Source organism: Canis aureus, chromosome 18 (assembly GCF_053574225.1).
Source record: "Canis aureus isolate CA01 chromosome 18, VMU_Caureus_v.1.0, whole genome shotgun sequence".
Taxonomy (NCBI): Eukaryota; Metazoa; Chordata; class Mammalia; order Carnivora; family Canidae; genus Canis; species Canis aureus.
Genome location: NC_135628.1, coordinates 32,824,980 through 32,844,459, shown reverse-complemented (window position 1 = coordinate 32,844,459; position 19,480 = coordinate 32,824,980). Strand labels below are relative to the sequence as shown.

The 19,480-nt window shown below is 32.8% G+C and overlaps 1 long non-coding RNA gene across 1 annotated transcript; it reads right to left on the bottom strand.

Annotated features, from left to right (window-relative positions):
- Positions 1–1,065: 1,065 nt before the first annotated feature.
- On the bottom strand, positions 1,066–10,188 carry LOC144288334 (uncharacterized). The gene is made up of 2 exons (XR_013356286.1): positions 10,086–10,188; positions 1,066–1,342 (listed from the first exon to the last, which is right to left on the bottom strand). It is a non-coding gene; the product is annotated as an uncharacterized LOC144288334 (long non-coding RNA).
- Positions 10,189–19,480: the final 9,292 nt, after the last annotated feature.

Sequence of the window (19,480 nt, the reverse complement as noted above, 5' to 3'; positions counted from 1 at the left end):
TCTCTCTTTGTGCAGGATGCTGTCTCTTTAAGGGCAGTGGCCCAGCTCTCATTTGCCCTTTCAGCAACCCCAGCACTGAGTCAGCTGATTTTTAAACCTCCAGGCTCCAAGTCCCTATGGTTTTACAAACTCACAGAATTTTGCCTGTGTTTTTTTAAGGGCAAACATGGGGATTAATCCCTGTGTAAAGCTCCCCAGTCCAAGGGCCTGTGTTTCTACCCTCTCTGCACGTATAGCTCTCTCCCTTCTATAGGTAGCCTTCCTCTCTGTCTTTCTTATATTCCTGACCTTTCAGATGCAATTGTTTTTCTATATTTAGTTGTGAAGTTTGTTTTACCAGTTTTTAGATCACTCTCCGGTATATTGACTTAAATGTGGATGATATATAGTTGTAAATAAGAGATGGGGAGAGCTTGGGGTCCTCCTAATCTGCCATCTTCCTCCAGACTCCTCCAAAATAATATATATTTCTGAAACCAACTGAGCAAAAAACACTATTGTGATTGATACTAAATAATCATCATTTTTATTATTATGAGAGAATATGGCTTTTCTATAGTGAACTACTGCATTAGACAAACTCACCTATACAGTTTTGGGAGCACAGTCTCTCCACTTGCTGCTCTGTTTTTCACAGGGGCAGATCTGCCCCTAGTATTCAGATTGGCACAGGAGCTGCTGCTGCAAGTCAGCTAACTTCAAAGGTGGAAAAGGGAGATTATTTATGGCTCAGAGTCATTTATTCTTCAGGTAACTTCCAGTTCCTTCCCCTGGGCATCATGAGTAAATATATGATAAAAGCAGAGTCCTGTTATTTGGGCAATTCTACATAAAGGGAAAAGTGAAAATAGCCAATAAGCATTCTCTCCTGACATACTACTTTTAAGAATATATTAATATTTTCCTCTTTCACATATAGATGGTATAATTTCTTCTACCTTTAATTAAGCAGTATAAAATTTGATGTGCATATTTCTTCATCTTTCTTCTAGGCAAATATAAATGCATATTGTAGCAGTTATCTTTTACTTCATAGTAAACTACATTAAAACGTAGAGGCTTAAATCAATAACCACTTATATGTTCTTTATTTTGTGGATTAGCCATTTGGATAGGAACCAGTCTGGAATATCTTATCTGTGTATCACATGGTTCTGGCTGGCCTTGGTCATCCAATTTTGGTCAGTTATAATGTTGGCTTCAGCTGGATTGTCCTGAAGAGTCCTGTGAACCTGGCTGGTTGATTATTGGGGTTGTTACTCTGTCCACCTTGATTCTTTCCCATATGATATCTAATCTTCCAGAGATTATAGCAAGCTTCTTTATATGACTGTGAAAACATCTGAGGAAGGTGAAAACATGAGAGAGAGAGAGATGTTAGTATATTGTTTAAATGAGATGGCAGTCTGTTTGCCTTTTAGCTCTGGTGCTTACTTGATATATCTTGAGCAAATTATTTATCTTTTATGATTTCAACATGAATAAAATGAATGGACTAATTATTACATAGTGAAAGAAAGCTGTGAAATAACAATTTGTTATTATAATCATATATGCTTTATAATTGTACTATTATTAATATGATATTAATATGATATTAATATAAGCATATATAATCATATATGCTTTATAATTGTACTATTATTAATATTATATTAATATTATATTAATATGATCTAATATAATATAATAATATTATATATTAATATATAATCACAACATAAATATATAATTATATCATTACAATAATACATAGAAATATAAATAAAAGCATGAAAGATAGGTTTAAGTAATCAGAAAATATGAAACTATAACATTGGAAAGAAACTGGAGACTAAATAAATTGTGAAATATGGAATATAATAAAAATAGAGTAGATGATAGTAAGAGATATAGAAGATCAAACTTAAAAGAGCCAAGAAACCCAAATCAAAAAAAAGGGGAAGTAAAAAGAAAAAAAAATATAGGTACAATGGCCCAATAAATGTAAAATTTATTTTTTTCCCAAAAAAGAAATTTATGTTCCTGAATAAGAAAATCTGTATATAGGAAGTGTATACTTTATACTTGAAAAAAATTAATCTAGTCCACTTGAGAAATATATCAGTAAAACTGGGATTCAAAGGAAAAACAAAATCCTCAATGCCTCTAGCACAAAAACTAAAACAGTTAAAAGGTATAGAAAGTCAGTTTGACATCAAACATTTCTACAACAACATTGAATTCAAAAGAAGAATGAAGCATTACTTATAAAATAATAAACTATAATCTAAGGGTTTTATACCCAGACAAACTGTCACTGAATGGTCAAATATATACATACATAACTGATGAGCATGTAATTCTCACATGAATAATTTTGAGGAACCTGTCAAAGGGTTTATTCACTAAAGACATGATTAGAAAAGTAGCAAAGGACTAGTTGTGATTATTGGATGAATTTAAAACTATATGTATTAGTAAACCAAAGGTGCAATAAAAATGAAATTTGTTGTTGTTGTTTCTCTAATGTGAAATGGTTGAGTAAAACCTCTAAAACTGTATATCTTCTTCATGTATGAAAGTAAGGTTTTTCTATATATATGAGAACAGGCTTATAGGACTTAGATATTATTATATTATTGGATTGGTATAATAAGATTATATATTTAGACAGAACATTTTATAATTTCAAAATGGTCAGATATTTATGAAAATCTTAGCTAACAAAAATATTACAATGTTGGGTTTTAATGTCAAATAGGCTAATCGGTAGATTTAAAAGTTGCTAAAAATTAACATTACAATTAAGTCATAAGGGCCTATAATGAAATTCTCTTCCCCATACTTTTCAACGGAAAAAAAAAAAAAACACTAAAAGGAGAAGAAAGAGATCAAAAGTTGTGTAAATGCAATGGAGTAAAGCATTATGAAACAGTCTAGAGTATTTAAGAATTGCTCCTTTTCCCCCTTTTTTGTATTTTCCAATAATTCTCTACTGACATAAAAAAGGAAGTAAATACAAACATATTATAAATAAAGCATCAAAATGATATCTATAGCAGATAAAATGAAACATATCAAATCATAACAGCTTTTATTTTGGGGTCTAATACCATTTGTTATAGGGGCACCTGGGTGGCTCATTTGGTTAAATGTCCAACTCTCGATTTTGGGTCAGGTCATGATCTCAGGATTGTGAAATCAAGCAGTTGCCTCAGGCTCCATCCCTGTTAAGATTCTCTCCCTCCCTCTTCCTCTGCCCCTCCCCAACTTTTCTCTCTCTCTCTCTAAAAAAATAAAAAAAAAAAAAGAAAAAAAAAGTAATGATGTTTTCCTGTTTATTTATTTTGAGCTTTCAATTCTTTTGGAGTGAACATCCCATTAACTGAAATAAGCTTTAAGGTCTTACACATAGGATATAGTCCAACAACATAGGATGTAGTCCAAAGAAAGTCAATTAGAGATTTTTAAGAGAAGAGGGAAAAGAAGAGAGAAAGAGACTTCTGAAATCTAAAATAAAGATGTAAATATTACCAAAAACCTTCCGTTCTGTAATTATATACTGCATTTGAGTTCAAGAGTTGGAAAATAAGGTATTGAGAGATATATTGTCTTACTTAAATTTTGTTTCTTCCTGAAAGAAAGCAAACATTTTTGTGAATGCTGAAATTAATTTCAAATAATTATTATTAAATGCTTTTATGAGATACAATCATGTGCAATCTCTTCCATCAAAAAAAAAATAGATACAGAAGGGATGCTTGGATGGCTCAGTGGTTGAGCATCTATCTGCCTTTGGCTCAGGCATGATCCCAGGATTCTGGGATTGAGTCCCACATCAGGCTCCCTGCAGGGAGCCTGCTTCTCCCTCTGCCTGTGTCTCTGCCTCTCTCTGCGTCTCTCATAAATAAATAAAATAAATAAAATCTTTTTTAAAAAAACCACTTAGATACAGAAGACAGAGAAGTACTGTCTAATGCATGTTGTATTGACCTTTAAATATACAATGATTAATATTGAATTAAATCTCATGACACTGAAGTATTGTTCTTTAGGTCTCTAAGATAACAGAGTCCTAGACATTAACTTTCAAATAATTTCAGAATACATAGAAGAAAACTTGAGAAAACCAGATATTTTTCCTGTAGTGTGTCTTTGTCAACATTGTTTTAAGTCAGTTATTGGATTATGATCTGTTTGTCACTGATTTATATTATAAGTAACTATAAAATAAACAGTTTATCTCTCTTGCTTAAAATGATTACTGCATGTTTTAAATATTGCATGTGGTCTGGCTTTGACTCCAGGTTGCCTTTGACAACTCTAAGTTAAAAACATACCTTCACTGTGACTTTGCTTCCACCTCTACTAAATAGAGATCATTTATTCAATTATTCAACACATAGTTACTGATTATGACACCTGTTGATAGGATGAGTTATACTATGGTAATATACTTCCTAACTCTCAGTGGTTACATACCACAAGTCTACTTCCCTACTTCCCTGTCCTGCAAATCCACTCTGGATCCTCCATGTGTACACTGAGCATTCCAGGATGCTGCAATCTTTTGGCACCTCTTTATGAACATGAACTTCCACGAACTTCCCACAAGGAAGAAAAAGGAGGTTGAAGAGTCAAGAATCAACAATTAAATGCAGCCACCTAGAAATAACATTTAGCATTTTCATTCACATTTCCTTGACAAAGCATGTAGTATGTCCACCACTAACTTCAGAGTACTAAGAAAGAACAATTATCCATGTGATGAAAGAATAGATTCGCTCTAATAGGCAGTGAAAGTGCTCACCACAATCCCCTTCAGGTTGTTAGATGTTGTCCTTAACTCAGCAGATAGAACAGTTAACAGGAAAGTCCAAATCATTGGATCTCATGGACCTTAAATTATAATAATGGTGATGGAGTAGGCTATACAGATAACAAACAGATAGAAAATATATAATACACCACAGAATGAGAAATGTCATAGGAAAAAAGAAAGTAGCCTGAGTAGGATAGCAAATGAAAGGAAAAGACGGCAAAAGTTGCTTATAAATCAATTCTAATGTAGTTGGAAGGTGTGGAAGACTGTACTGATAAGGTGCTATTTGAATAGGGGCCTAAATGCAGCAAACTGTAAATATTTGGAAGAGGGAACAGTAAATGTAAAGGTATGCAGCAGTAAGGTTGTAGCTTACCATTTTAAGAAACAGCTAAGAGGCCAATGTGGCTAGAAATGAGTGAGTTGTAAAATGTAAAGTGAGAATGAGTGGTGGGCAATAAATTAATTCTGAATTTTTAGAAGCTATTGACTATAAAATTTTCAGATACATCTGGATAGTCAAGTAACAGAATTAATGAAAAATAATTCTGTGTTTTGTGATAAGAAGGCTAGAAAAATGAAGTTGTCTTTTATTGAGATATAAAAGACTACAGAATTAGATTAAGAGGGTTAGAAATGAAAACTTTCTTGTCACATATGTGCTGTTTGAAATGCTTGTTAGCTATCTAAGTAAAGAATTTGTGTAAATTGCTGGATTTATAACTTCAAATCTGAAGTTAATATAAATGGTCTATGTTGGAATAAATATAGGGTAGTCACTAACATTTTAAATATGCTAAAAGCCATGAGACCAAATAAAATCACCTAGGAAGTGATTGGAAAATAGAGAAAATATGGGATAAGCAAGTCCTAATATACTCTATAGTCTAACAGTGAAAAAAAGTAGGAGAGAGAGAGAGAGAGAGAGAGAGAGAGAGAGAGAGAATATACATTCCAGAAAAGAATGCAATGAATTGTGTTAAATGCTGCTGGATAATTCAAATAAAGGCAAACAGAGAGGCTGTCAGTAGTAACAATGGTCAGTTTATTCTCATGGGGATAAATGAAATGATATGTACAAACCATTAAGCCTAGTATTTACTTGGTAAGAATTCAATAAATGCTTATTAATATTACTATTTTGAGGCTGGTGTTATTCTGTTGTGAAAGTTCATTCATAGGTTGTGATTGATCTTAATGACATTCAGTTGAATAAGACTCATGGTACTGAATAACTGGTGTAATATAAAAGAAAGAGATTGAGGGAGAATGCCAATCTCACCCTGTCATCTTCAAATGATGCAAACACTTTGAAGGAAAAGAAGTTACCTATGTGAACTTAGAGAGGACAAATAATGAACAAAGGCATCAAAAGTAAAAGAACAGGGAACATTGTAAGATCTAAACTGATTCTTATGATTAAAGGAAAAGGAAGTATATAGTGATGATGGGAGAGGAAGCTAGAATGTTAGGCATGGGCTATTTTAGAACGAATTTTATATGCCATTCTAAAAAAATTCTGAAAAAAAATAAAGTAAAAAATAAAAAATAAAAAAATTCTGATTTTTTTTAATGCAAGGGAGTACCACTGAAAAATTTTAAGTAAGGGAAGCATATCCTCTCCAATGAATTATTGAAAATTCACTCTAGTAAAAAAAAAATGGAGAATGGATTTGAAATGTGAAAAAAGCAATCTGAAAGTTCATTATATTTAGTACTGAATTAAGTTGAAGACAGTATGTTTGAAAAAGAGAAGAGGGATTTGAAACAAATTTAAAAGTTAAGACAAATTTGATTTGATAAACAATATAAGTTGATGAAGAATAAAGATGAGTCTTAGATAACTTCCAAATCTCTAATAAATGTGTCATGTTCAATAATAATTCTACTCACTAGTATAAAAATACATTCTAGAAAACCAAAAATTTAGAAAGAAGTAGATACATTCTCTTTTTGATTGATTGACTTTGAAAGAGCTTAGAGAAGGGACAGGACGCTGTTGGGAGTATAAGTTTAAAGTGCAGGAAAGAAGATGTGGTTTTTGTTATGGCATTAAAAAATATCAGCATGAAAGTGGTGGCTGAACCCAATTTGTTTGTTTATCATTTTTTCTTCAGTAATTTGTCCAGCACACTTAGAGTGAGAATAGAATACTGTTCATGGATGGCCCCCACCAATAAATCCCTGCTAAGACAGGCTATCCCATGTCAACTTGAACATTACTTATTTATTAGCCCAACATTATTTTAAGAAAAGAGTTTCAGTTCTTCTAGGCACTAGGAAAGTTAAATGATCAATAATTGAATATTCTCATTAACTTAAGAATAGATGGTCAAGGGAAGGGTATTAATGGACAAGTGCTTCATTGAGGAAAAACCAGAAAATATTAGTGTAGTAAAAATTTTAATAGTGAACCATCCCATAAATGAATGGGTGGGTCTTATTCAAGATGATGTTAAAAAATTTGGGAATCCCTCTCAATAAGAAATATTTTATGTATAATATTAATAGGAAATTCATCTCTGTAAGAACTATGAATTATATTCATTATTCTATTTCTCAAGACTCCTCTTTGTCATTGATAAGCTTAATCCATGAATCTAAAATTAGTTTTGTATTTTCTTGTTGGCTAAGGTAGAAGGATAGATATCCCATTTACTGCACAATAATACTAGACTCACAGGATATCACTACTGTAAGGGACTTGAGTAATACAGAAAGAGACAAAGGAAGTGGGGTTCTAGCTGTTGAAGTAATTTTTTGCTTTATATTTAACAGTCACTTTTAGAAATGCAAATGGGTAGAGAGTTTCTAAGAATATTGGGTAATCAAAGAGCAGAGTGTGTTGGATCAGGCTCCCTCTCATTCTCTCTCTCTCTCTCTCTCTCTCCCATACACACATCTACACCCACATCCACACAACAACCCACCCATACACACACACACACACACACACACACACACACACACACAAACCCTTCAAATCAATTAGAATTATTTCATTCAGAGAGCAGGACATGCTGTGTGCTAATCCAGCTAGACAGCTTTTACCGTAATTAAAGTAATGAATGATGCAAAGGCAAAATAAACAGGTGCCCTTCAGGCTTAGGTCAGTCTTCACACATGCAGGCTTCTCACCAAATTATTTGTTCTATTAGATCATTGTTGTAGTTCCTGCTGACTAAACTTCCAGATGTCCCTGGTGTTTTTTTTTTTTTTTTTTTTTAGCTTGGAGTTCAATTGGCCTGTGAGCTACCAATATCCTCTTATTAGGTTCCTTTGGCTTAAATTAATCATTATTACCTTATGGTACTTGGATTTGAGAATCGTAGGTGAAATACTATGTGGCCAAATATTCAAGTTATTTGAAAATCTATTATAAATTAAAATTATGCCTAGTCTAATGTTCAAATAAATTTTAAGAGGAGGTACATTCTTAAACATTACATTCCACAATATTTCCTTCTGCTAAATTTGATTAAAGGTAGAAAAGGAGGTACCCAGGTATCCTTTACTTTCTTCAATCTAAATATAGTTGGTTTATATTTACTATTTCTAAGACTGAATAGGCAATAAGTAATGAAGCAAATGGGCCAGCCACTACCATTCAAATCTAAAAAAGCTATGCTTTCAAAACTTGTATCTTGATATTTACTGTTATTTTGCTGTTCTCTATGAAGATCAGCTTTATTTGGAATCGAATGCGTAGCTGAGGTTCTGATTGCTTTGGAGCATCAGAGGTTCCTTGGCTATTTACAAAAGACTCAGAATGTTTACCTTGGAGAGCTGGGCAGATTTGGTAAAGAGAATGTATCTCAATTTAAATTGTTTTCTAGAGACTTTTCTGAACTTTCCCTTTGCACAAGGACTTTTTTTCACCTGGTTTTTGAACTACAAAAGATTTAACAGGTATTTCATTAGCTATATCATTCATAACAATTGCCTTTAAATACTCAGTATTTTTTGTGAAGACTAGTTATCCATCCAGTTTCTTAATATGTCTCAGATTTATTAACTCCAAAGATGTTTCTTTTCTTTAAAAAAAAATATATATATGTATATATATATATATATATATATATATATATATATATATATATTTGAGAAAGAGAGCACAAGCAGGGAGAGTGGCAGGCAGAGGTAGAGAGAGGGTGCTCCTTCAAAGAGATTTCTATATCTATAGAGAAAAAAAAATGTTTAGTTGCCTGGGAAAGTAATTTCTACCTGTCATTGAGCTTAAAGCTTTTACTTCCTGTGGTGGATTCTTGGGCATGGTAGTAGGTTTGCTGTTTTAACCTAGATGCAGAATTTTTTTCCATAAAAATGTGAAAAGATTAAAGGTTTTTTCTTCCGGTATAATATACCATTACACCTATAGAACATTTTTAAATAGACATATTCCATAGCTTTGGTGGTGTATTGTACCAATGGTATATTGGTACCGTCAACTCAGGTCATGATCCTAAGATCCTGGGATTGAGCCCAGTGTTGGGCTCCTTACTCAGTGGGGAATCTTTTTCTCCCTCTCTCTGTGCTCCCCCCAGTCATACTCTCTCTTGCTCTCTCTCTCTCAAATTAAATAAGTAAATTTTTTATTTTTTTAAAGATGGAGCCCAACTCAGGGTTAAATCCAGGATCCTGAGATCACGACCTGAATTGAAACTAAGAATCGGATGCTTTAACTGACTGAGCCACCCAGGCGTCCCTAAATAAATAAATTCTTAAAAAAAGAAAACTGCTAAAACGTCATATATGTAAGTAAAGATAATTTTTAATTTACTCATTATTAAAAAATGAGACTAGTTATAGAGCACCTTAGATTTGTATTTATTTGGAGAAATAATTCATCATAAGTAGGAAATAACTAATACATACAAAATCTATCTTTGTTGTGATCCTTGGTTCTCGAAGTTTGGGCAGCCTAGAGAATTTTAACAGGTTTCTGGGAAAGAAGGGCTGTATGTGAGTTGAGTTTTGAGTGACACCATCTTTACTGACAATTAATAATAAATTTTAAAAATATTCCAGCTTTCATTACATTCTTAACTCAAAACATTATTTTTATTTTAACAAAATGTCACTTAACATACAATTAACTACAAAAAAAATCCCACCAACATACAAAACATACAATTAACTATAATCTCTGAAAGGAACTAATATCAGTCCTCAAATGTTCGTAAAATTTGCTTCTCAAAAATATAAATTTTACAACAGCCAAGTCACTGTTTAAATCAAGCTAGCTGCCACATAAATCAAACTCTAACATCTTATGTCTTACCTTCCATCCTGAGATGATGAATGTCTGATATGAGTGGCTGGTTCTCCTCTGGCTTGTCGCCATGTCATCTGAAACCCATGGCTTCCTCAGCTGTAGAGGAGCCTGGTGAATGAAGCACAGCAGCTTTTAATTGACCTAGCCCAGAAGTGACATATATCCCTCTGTTCACTCTTCATTGGTCAGAGGTACTCATATGGCTCTAAACTGACTCTAAGATTGCTGGGAAATGCAAAAAAGCCCATATAATTTTTTATGAGGATACCAACATTAACAAAGAAAATTATCATATGATCTCACTCATATGTGGACTTTAAAAAACAAAGCAGAGGATCATAGGGGAAGAGAGGAAAAAATAAAACCAGGTGAAATCAGAGAGGGAGACAAAGCATAAGAGACTCTTGATTATAGGAGACAAACTGAGGGTTGCTGAAGGGGGTGGGGAGATGGAGTAACTGGGTGATAAACATTAAGGAGGACATGATGTACTGAGCACTGGGTGTTATAAGACTGATGAATCACCAACATCTACCTCTAAAAGCAATAATACATTATATATTAATTAACTGAATTTAAATAAATTTTTTTAAAAGAAAGTCTATCCCTTTCTCCAACAAAGCTGTAACATTGATTGGAAAATTCTCATCGAAAAATGATTTGGTACTTGACAAATGAAACTGAAGTATTGTCAATTATTAGGGAAAATAAGAGAGAGATGAAACTACTGAATTCAAATTTTGAAACTTATTGCCATCAGTAGTTTTATCTTCATCGTCCTAGAAGAGTAATTTGTCAGTGCTTAAAGTTAGCACAGGAGTGACTATATAAATACAATTACATTATAAAGCTTAGCTCTTTTAGAATTTGTCATGGTACCAAATCAGTTCCAGCATTCTGAGATAAGGTGGTAAGTTTAGAAAACTAAAAGAAAAGCTTTGGAAAAATTTTTTTTCTTTAAAGTAATTATGTTTTATTTGGGAAGAAAATACTAGGGCTATACAATGGCATTGTAATTCAGGCCAAGAAGAGTGATTTACCCAAAGTGGGAATTCCATGATATTCAAAAGTTGTAATTAATTTTAAAGATATTGTAGAGAAATAATCTTTAATTCCCTCCAGTTTCTCCAACTACTTGTTATACAGAAGAGTTAAGGCCAATAAATAGGTAGAAAACTTAGTTTTCTCGAAGGGAGAGAGAAGTTAGCTAACATTTATTGAAGTCTTATATACTGGGCACAAAACATTAGTCCTCTCACATATACTTCAGAAAAAGTAGTACTGTTATTATATTTTTTAAATAAATGAGGAAATCAAATCATGTATTTAATAAGTGAAAGAGCTTGAATTGTAATTTCAATTTGGGTCCAAAATACCTGTATTTTCTTCTATACCTTAAACTAGAAGTCTATAATATTTTTTCATAGCCCATCCATACTATTTAAAATAAATAATCAAGAATATCCAATATATATGAAGTTCTATATTTGTATATATTTTCTACAATGTATTATGCACATTATAAAATAAACACAAAAATAGAAATCTTGAATAGGTAAAGAACAAAAAGAAGTAGAGGTTCTAACATTTTCCTTTCTATATGTCAGTAGAATATCTTTGTGAACTTTTCAAAAAAGACATTTGTGGGAAACAGACTCTATTTTAAACTTTTTACTTTGAAATAATTATAAACTCACAAGAAGTTGCAAAAAATAATAGAGAAATTTCATGCAACCTTCTTTCTTCTTCAGTGGTAACACCTTTCATATCAAAATGAGGAAATTATACTGACACACTACAATTAACTAGACTCAAGATTTTACTCAGATATCACACCTCCAAATATAGATTTTTATGAACAAGATGATCTTGTTATTTAGAAAAATAAGAAACTAATCTGTGATACATTTGGAATGTGCTTTTTTAATTCACTGAGGTTTTAAGATGTATAATCAACAAGCAATGAAAGTTTATAGCTCTTCCGGGATGTCAGGATTTCATAGTGTCTAAGAGCACATGCTCAGCCTTAGTATAAAACCCAGTGTCCATATTTATTCTGTGCCTCAGTTTATTCATTTTTATAATGGAGCTAATAATAGTTATGAACTTTATAGGATATTAGCTCATATTAGAAGTTAGAATGCTCCAAGTTATAGAGGAAGAGATATAGAGAGTTCAATCTAATTCCCTGAGATCCAATTACTAATTAAATATCAAGCTGGATTTAATTCAGTGACTTCCACCTGAGTGCTGTTTCTGCAGTGGTACATGTCTCCTTCCCAGGCAAGGAGGAGGGATAGAATAGAAAGTACTACAGAATAACTCTTGTTTTGCACTATTCTTAATATTTGTAGACCTGTGATTCATTGTTTATTGCTTGCTTTTGTTAATTATCCCTATCAAAAACCTCAAGATTTCTCCAAATATTCAAAGGTCAGTTTTAGCCAATGATTAATAAAATACATTATTGTACATTGTACCCTACTGGTTTAAAAGTCATACATATTACAAAAGTAATCAGCAAAAACATCTTTATTTGAGACTAATTATATCCTGAAAAATCTGGTTTTCCCTTTGGGTAAATGATTCCAAGTTCTAGTTGTCATTTATATTTTCATTTAATTCTTTAAAAAAAATTTAATCTTATAAAGACTTTCAGAGTCTTTAACAACATCAGTGAATTACACAAACAAACAAACAGTTCATTGTTATTTATCTAAGGTGTCGCCTAAGGCTGCTTGGGGAATAGTAGATAGTTCTAAGTTAAAGACAAATTTGTTGCTACAGATCGATATGTAAACCAGAACATTCAGTATCAATTTTTTTTGTACAAACTTAACCCCAAGTTTTAAGAAAACATCCATATTAAACATAGACGTGTTCTGTTTAAAGCCACAGTATGAAGCTACAGCCAATTCCAGTTCAAAATCACATTGAATAGTTTTTTCCAGTCATATGGGAAATTTTTATTTAATTTTCTAACATTTTCTCAAAGTAATCTTCACATGGGTTTTGGATAAATGTAAACATTAACTGTTGCTATTATCCTAGTTTTATTTTAAAAGAATTATATTTACTATACCTACAAATAGTTCACACGAAGCAAGAAACCTAATATTTATATTTTACAATAAATATTATGAATATCTCTCTCAGGGAAAGAAACTGTTTAGATAATCTGCTTTTCACAGAAAATCTTGCTTTTAAATCTTAGAGACTATAGTTTTTCATTTTAGCTTTTTTTCATTTTAGAGACAGTTTTCGCTGTCAAAGTAAAATAGTGCCTTTTAGCTATAGTTAAGAAACTTTTTTTTTTTTTTTGCAAAGGGGGAAAATTATGGAAGCTGTAAATAAGTAATGATTGCCAAAGATCAGAGGAATTTTACATAAGACCAAAGCAATTTAATCTGATGCTTTGATACAAGTTTGTAAATAATTCAGCATAATGATAATAATGGCATCTTGAGAATTCCTAGCAACTGAATTGCCCTTGAAGGTATTCAAAGATGATTAGAAATTGAATAGTTTTAAGTCATGAGTTAATTTTTGATTTTCTTTTCCAATGTGGGGGTGAAGTGTACTCTCTTAAATAGTTGCTACCCAATCTCTTTAATGTAAATACAAAAAAAATGTTAATATACTGGTCCTCTGTGTAGTAGAATCCACTTAGCCAGAGGCAGAATAGCTGATTATTTCCCCAAGACTCAAGAATTCAAAATCAGTAGGATTTTTAAAAATTTCTACTTACACACATTGTCTTCCTCAACCGATTTTTCTTCATTTCCTTAGAAAAATGCAGGCACATATAATCTAAAAAGGCTTGATTCTCAGATTGGAGTAAACTAATCCCTGCATGGTGGGTCAGTTTTGCCATTCTTCCAACTAGTTTAATCTTGGGCAGGTTAGTTTTTTTTTTTTTTTTTTTCTTTTCCAGGAGCTTAGTTTTCCTCATGGATAAAATAAAGAAATTGGATTCTGTGATCTCAATGATCTCCTCTAGTTCTGAAATGCTCTGAGCATATTGCTTTCTAAATAATTTCTAAAAGAGAGGGGCCTTCATTACCAGCCTCTTCCTATTTGTCCAGCCAGCCAGAGAATTACTGACAGTTCTGTAGACCCCAAGCTGCTTCATAAAACCATGCTGATTCTTGTGTAAATGGAAAATCCTTTTGTTTTCCTTCATAAAGGAAACATTTTCTCATCCTTCAATATCTCATTCAATTGCCTTCCCCCTGAAAAATCTCCTTATTCCAGCCTTCCAGAGATTATTACTTCCTCCTGTAAACCATCACTTTTTACGGGAATATTTCTCTATTTTCACACCAGTCATTCCAGATATTGATATTCTTTTAATAACAATGCCCCCAATAAATTATGATTTATTTGAGGATAAGAATCAAGTTCCATCTTTGTTTTTCTATAAACGATGGATTATACATTGTCAATATTCAGTAAATTCCTCATAAATGACAGAGAATTAAGTAGTTAATAAGGCAAGAACATATTAATGTAAAAAAACACTGGGAGATATAAGATTGAGATAATGCTATCAGTTCAATTATTAATTTTGTATGCTTATATAAGTCACTTCAACTTACTGAGCCCTTCTGTCAAGTATCACAAATAATGCAAACATTAAATATCTTATTGGATTGGCTTCATGAGTATGCAGTACAATATTTAAATTACCGAAGTAGATATGTTATTAATTAAAATTCTGTGTATAAATATATATATATATAGACATGTGTATATATGTAAACTATTTTAAAACTGCAAAGAGGCATATAATTGTAAGGGATTAATATTATATCTGATCAAACACCACAATCTAATAATATAATAGTGAAAATTCCCTGCTCTTGATCTATCAGTTATAAATGTGTTCCTAATCATTAAAAATGGTTTTTAAACATTTTCATGGGAAAATCAGATTCAAAGTTCTAGCTAACAGAGGAGTTAACAGTAACTGAAAAGTCATAATAGTTTTCCAAATATCAAGATATCCTCTAGAATTGTACTTTCCAGCTGAGTCAGTTAACATTGTTCTTTTCTTTATTAAGAAAAGAACCATCTTCTGCACAATATGAAACTGAGCTTTGAAAATACCTGATTTTACATTACTAATGAGCCATATGCCAGGGACTTTTCAGTCTGTTCTTTTTTAAACTTTATTTTACATATTTAACTATAAAATTATTTTTTATCATAAAGTGATATTTTTCCTTGTTGTTATAAAAAGCAGAAGAATGGAACTTGAATTTGGTTTGTTCAGTTTTCTCACATAGGTCAATGGAAGATACACAACTCCATGGTAGCCCTTCTTGTTAACAGCAAGCAACACAAATGGCCAGAACGTCAATGCCCAGGAAGGTCCAGCCAGAAGATGTCTCACCTTAGGGTGCAAGACACACTGCGATGACTAATTGTGCAATGTGTTTGCAGTTAAAATAGCACTACTAAAACCCTGCCAGTGTGAGCTTCCCACTTTTTTTATATCAAACTAAAATTAAAAGCAGTGAATACAGATATGATGAAATGAATGAGGTGATTATGACACCGGTGATTTTTACCTTTAAGGTAATATTAATAATCTAAATAAGAGGAGCAATTAGGGAACTGGCATAAATTCATATTTTCTCATTGAAAAAACAGAAGATATGCCATCAGAGTTAATACTTTTCATCACTCAAATGCAGGATATTATGTGAATTTTAGAAAAGCTTCATGGATGTGCCTACTTTATATCTGATGAGAAAAATATTTTCATAATGCTATTCAAAATAAAAGTGAAAAAAATAACTTTCCAGTTAGGAAAAGTGCATGTATAAATACAAAAGTATAGATACGCAGATAAATAACTATGGGTATAGACACATAGATACAGAAATAAATATGGGCATAGATATACATATATATTCATTACTGATATCCAATATATAACTTCAGAAATAGTACTAAACTCCACTCTCTATCTCCTCTAACACTCTACAGATTAGCAAACAGCATGTGACTTTCCAACAGGGCCTCCTTACTCACCTTTGGCCCTCCGTTTTCACTTCAATGGCACTCATCTATTCCCATATAGACAACACTCTTTATGAAACATTTTGGGTATTCGTTTTCTCTAGTATTGTTAAACTAATGATGGTTTACAACCAAGAACATTGTCTGCTCTTGACTCTGTCTGAAAGCCCACTCAACCTTTATTTCCTTCTCCTTGAAAACTTTTATGGATGGTGTAGATTTTTCTAAATGCCCAGACTGAAGTCCTAAAAATTGCTGCCTGGCTGTCTTACTCACTACATAAGAAATATCATATCTGAGAGAAAATAACTTTTTTTATTTCTATTTCACTGAAGTGTTACAAGATCTAAATTATAACCATGAGATGCTTCAAGTTATCTTTCATCATGTCCCAGTATTTCAGTGATGCTGTGAGAAAACTACAGATTACTTATATTTAGAATACCTAACGACATATTCATGATTATTCTCCTTTAGTAATCAGATTTTTTCACCAACAGTACCATCTATTCTAAATATTTCAATGGAATAAGAGCAGGATAGTTATGGTACAGAAAATCAAAAATAGTAAATGAATGGAATTATGAGTTTAGTTTTAAACTCGGTATATTTTTTTTCAGTAGATTCATCTTCCAAATTAGGATTTTCTTAGGTTAACATTAAACCTAATTTCTCCCTTAGAAAGGAAAATGACATAATAAAGGACAACTAATGAAATATACTCCATGTGTATTTTCAAAGACTTTCTTTTTCCCAAAAGATGTGTGCATGTACACATGGAGCAACACATCAGGACTATAAACTAGTAAGCATATATATCATACCCATTTCAATTCTATTTAGTCCACAAATAAAGATCCATTAGCATTTGGCTGTGGGTCAAGTGAAGATACTGAGCATTCATTTCCTCCATTGATGGTTTTGTTCCCTCCATGTGAAGTGAATTCTCCTTGCTTAGTTTTCTAGGTCCTGCTGAATCTCCTCACTTCCATCTCTGCAGAGGAGAATGAGTGACTTCATATGATTGCCTAATTTGGAAGGAGAGACAAGCATGACTAGTCTAGCTCCTTCTTTGCCCTTCACAAGGTGGGTGCATGTTCTAGTCTACTCTTCTATGCCATAAGTCATGGAGACCATCTCCACTCCTCAGGGGAGAGTCCCCACAGAACTGGATGAGTAAGGCTTTCTAGTTCTGGGATTTAGGATTTGAAAAGCTCAGTTACTTGTAGATATAACAAACCTCTCCCGGGGTCTTACTACTTCCTCTTATCTGCCTTACATAATTTGTCTTTTTTTTTTTTCTCTCTAGGTAGTTCAGGATTCAGATGTGAAGATGAAGAGTGATAATTTTTGAATTTCCAGATCCCTCAACTTGAAATATATGCTTTTACTTATTTTTCTAGGCAGGTTTTTTTTTTTTTTTTTTTTTGCATTAGGACATGACTTTTAAAAATCATTGAATGAAAATACTAATTTAACTCAAAGCTGTATTTATATTTATTTAGATACCTATTCTAAAGTACAGAATCAGTATATATTCCCTGCAAGTGTAACAGGTACAGTCAGTAAAAATACTGGGAACTTGAGCCTCTGACTTGTCATATTCTGCTTTAGTCCTTTGGTCTTCTTTCTCTTCTTGGCCAAACCCTGCTATAAGCCAGACATGGAACATTGTAGTGGACATTTATGAATAAATTTCTTTCAAGTGTGCAGATGCAGCCCAAAAGTGACATGGTTAAAATCAAATTTTTCCAGAAAGAAGATAATATTTGATTACCACCTTTGCAGTATGAGTCCAGTACACTCTGACAATACTAGGCAAATCCAGGAGCTCTATTGACATCAAGAGTCTGGGAGTTAAGTGCAGCTGATTTGGTGTAAGAGTTAAAAGGTTTCGTAGGAAGCTTGATTTTTCTTTTGCTTAGGAGGAAAAGAGTCTTAAATATGTAAGAAAAATTTAGTGATTAGCATTCAGTGACTTATATCTGAATTTAGATCTCCTTCATGTATATGGTAGAATGGATTAGTTGTCCAATTCTTCAGTCCTTCCCAGTCCATCCACTCATTCTGCTATTTAATTGTGAAGGGACCTGCCATTATTGACAGAATATCCATCCCCATCCCTTGACTTTGGGCCCAGCCATGTGACTTCTTTGTCAGATGGATTTAAGAGACGTGAAACTAGTAGAGGCTTGAAACATGCTTGTGCAGTTAGGCTTGTTCTCTCTCACCTCTGCCACTGTCATAAGAGGAATACGTCTCAGGTAGACAGCTGGTACAAAGGCAGTGAGAAGCACCTGGAACAGAGCCACTTGCACATGCCCATTAATCAGCAGCGAAAAGAACAGCTTGCCAGTTGAGCTCACCCCACATCAGTTAGCCCCAGCTGGCACAAATATTAATTACACTTAATAAGCCCTATAGATTTGGGGGTTGATCATTATATACATAGCATAATTATTATAATACTTTACTAACAAAATTTACTTCAAAGATCATTGTTATAATACCTGAATAGCCTTTAATTCTTTTCCAAGAGGACCATGGTTCATTCTGCAGCTGACACTAACATACCGGGCCACCATATTTTATAGTGAAATAGAGATGTTTCTTGTGGTCTGTTTTTTCCAACATGATATATCAAACAAATACGCTAATTCTGGCCATACATTTTGAAAGGTATTAAATAATAAAGGATTTAGAGAAAAATAGTGAACCTAATAACAGCTTCTAATGACATTGGAAAGCAAGAAGTAAACAGAATAGGGTAAAAGCACCAGGTGTGGATGATAAGAAATCATGCTTTCCCTGGTGATGTTGCTACGGTAGTGGGACCCTGAATGACTACCTCTGTAGACCTCTGTGCTACCACCTTTTGTAATTCAGTCCTAGAAAACAACTAGGGAGGGATTAATTATTTTCTCACATTTTGTCTCACATATATAAAAATATATATGTATATATATGTCTGGAGCAATATTGACACATTACGGGATCCCTGGGTGGCGCAGCGGTTTGGCGCCTGCCTTTGGCCCAGGGCGCGATCCTGGAGACCCAGGATCGAATCCCACATCAGGCTCCCGGTGCATGGAGCCTGCTTCTCCCTCTGCCTATGTCTCTGCCTCTCTCTCTCTGTGACTATCATAAAAAAAATAAAAATAAAACTAGCATGTTTCCTTTAAAAAAATATTGACACATTACATATATATGTATATATACATGCATATATGTATATATACATATATTTGAATATATCTGTATATGAATATGCAAAATATATCTGTATCTGAATATGTCTGTATGTATACACACACATTATTACACACGTTATGCATATACATATATATGCAGACATATACAGATATAGTCATGAT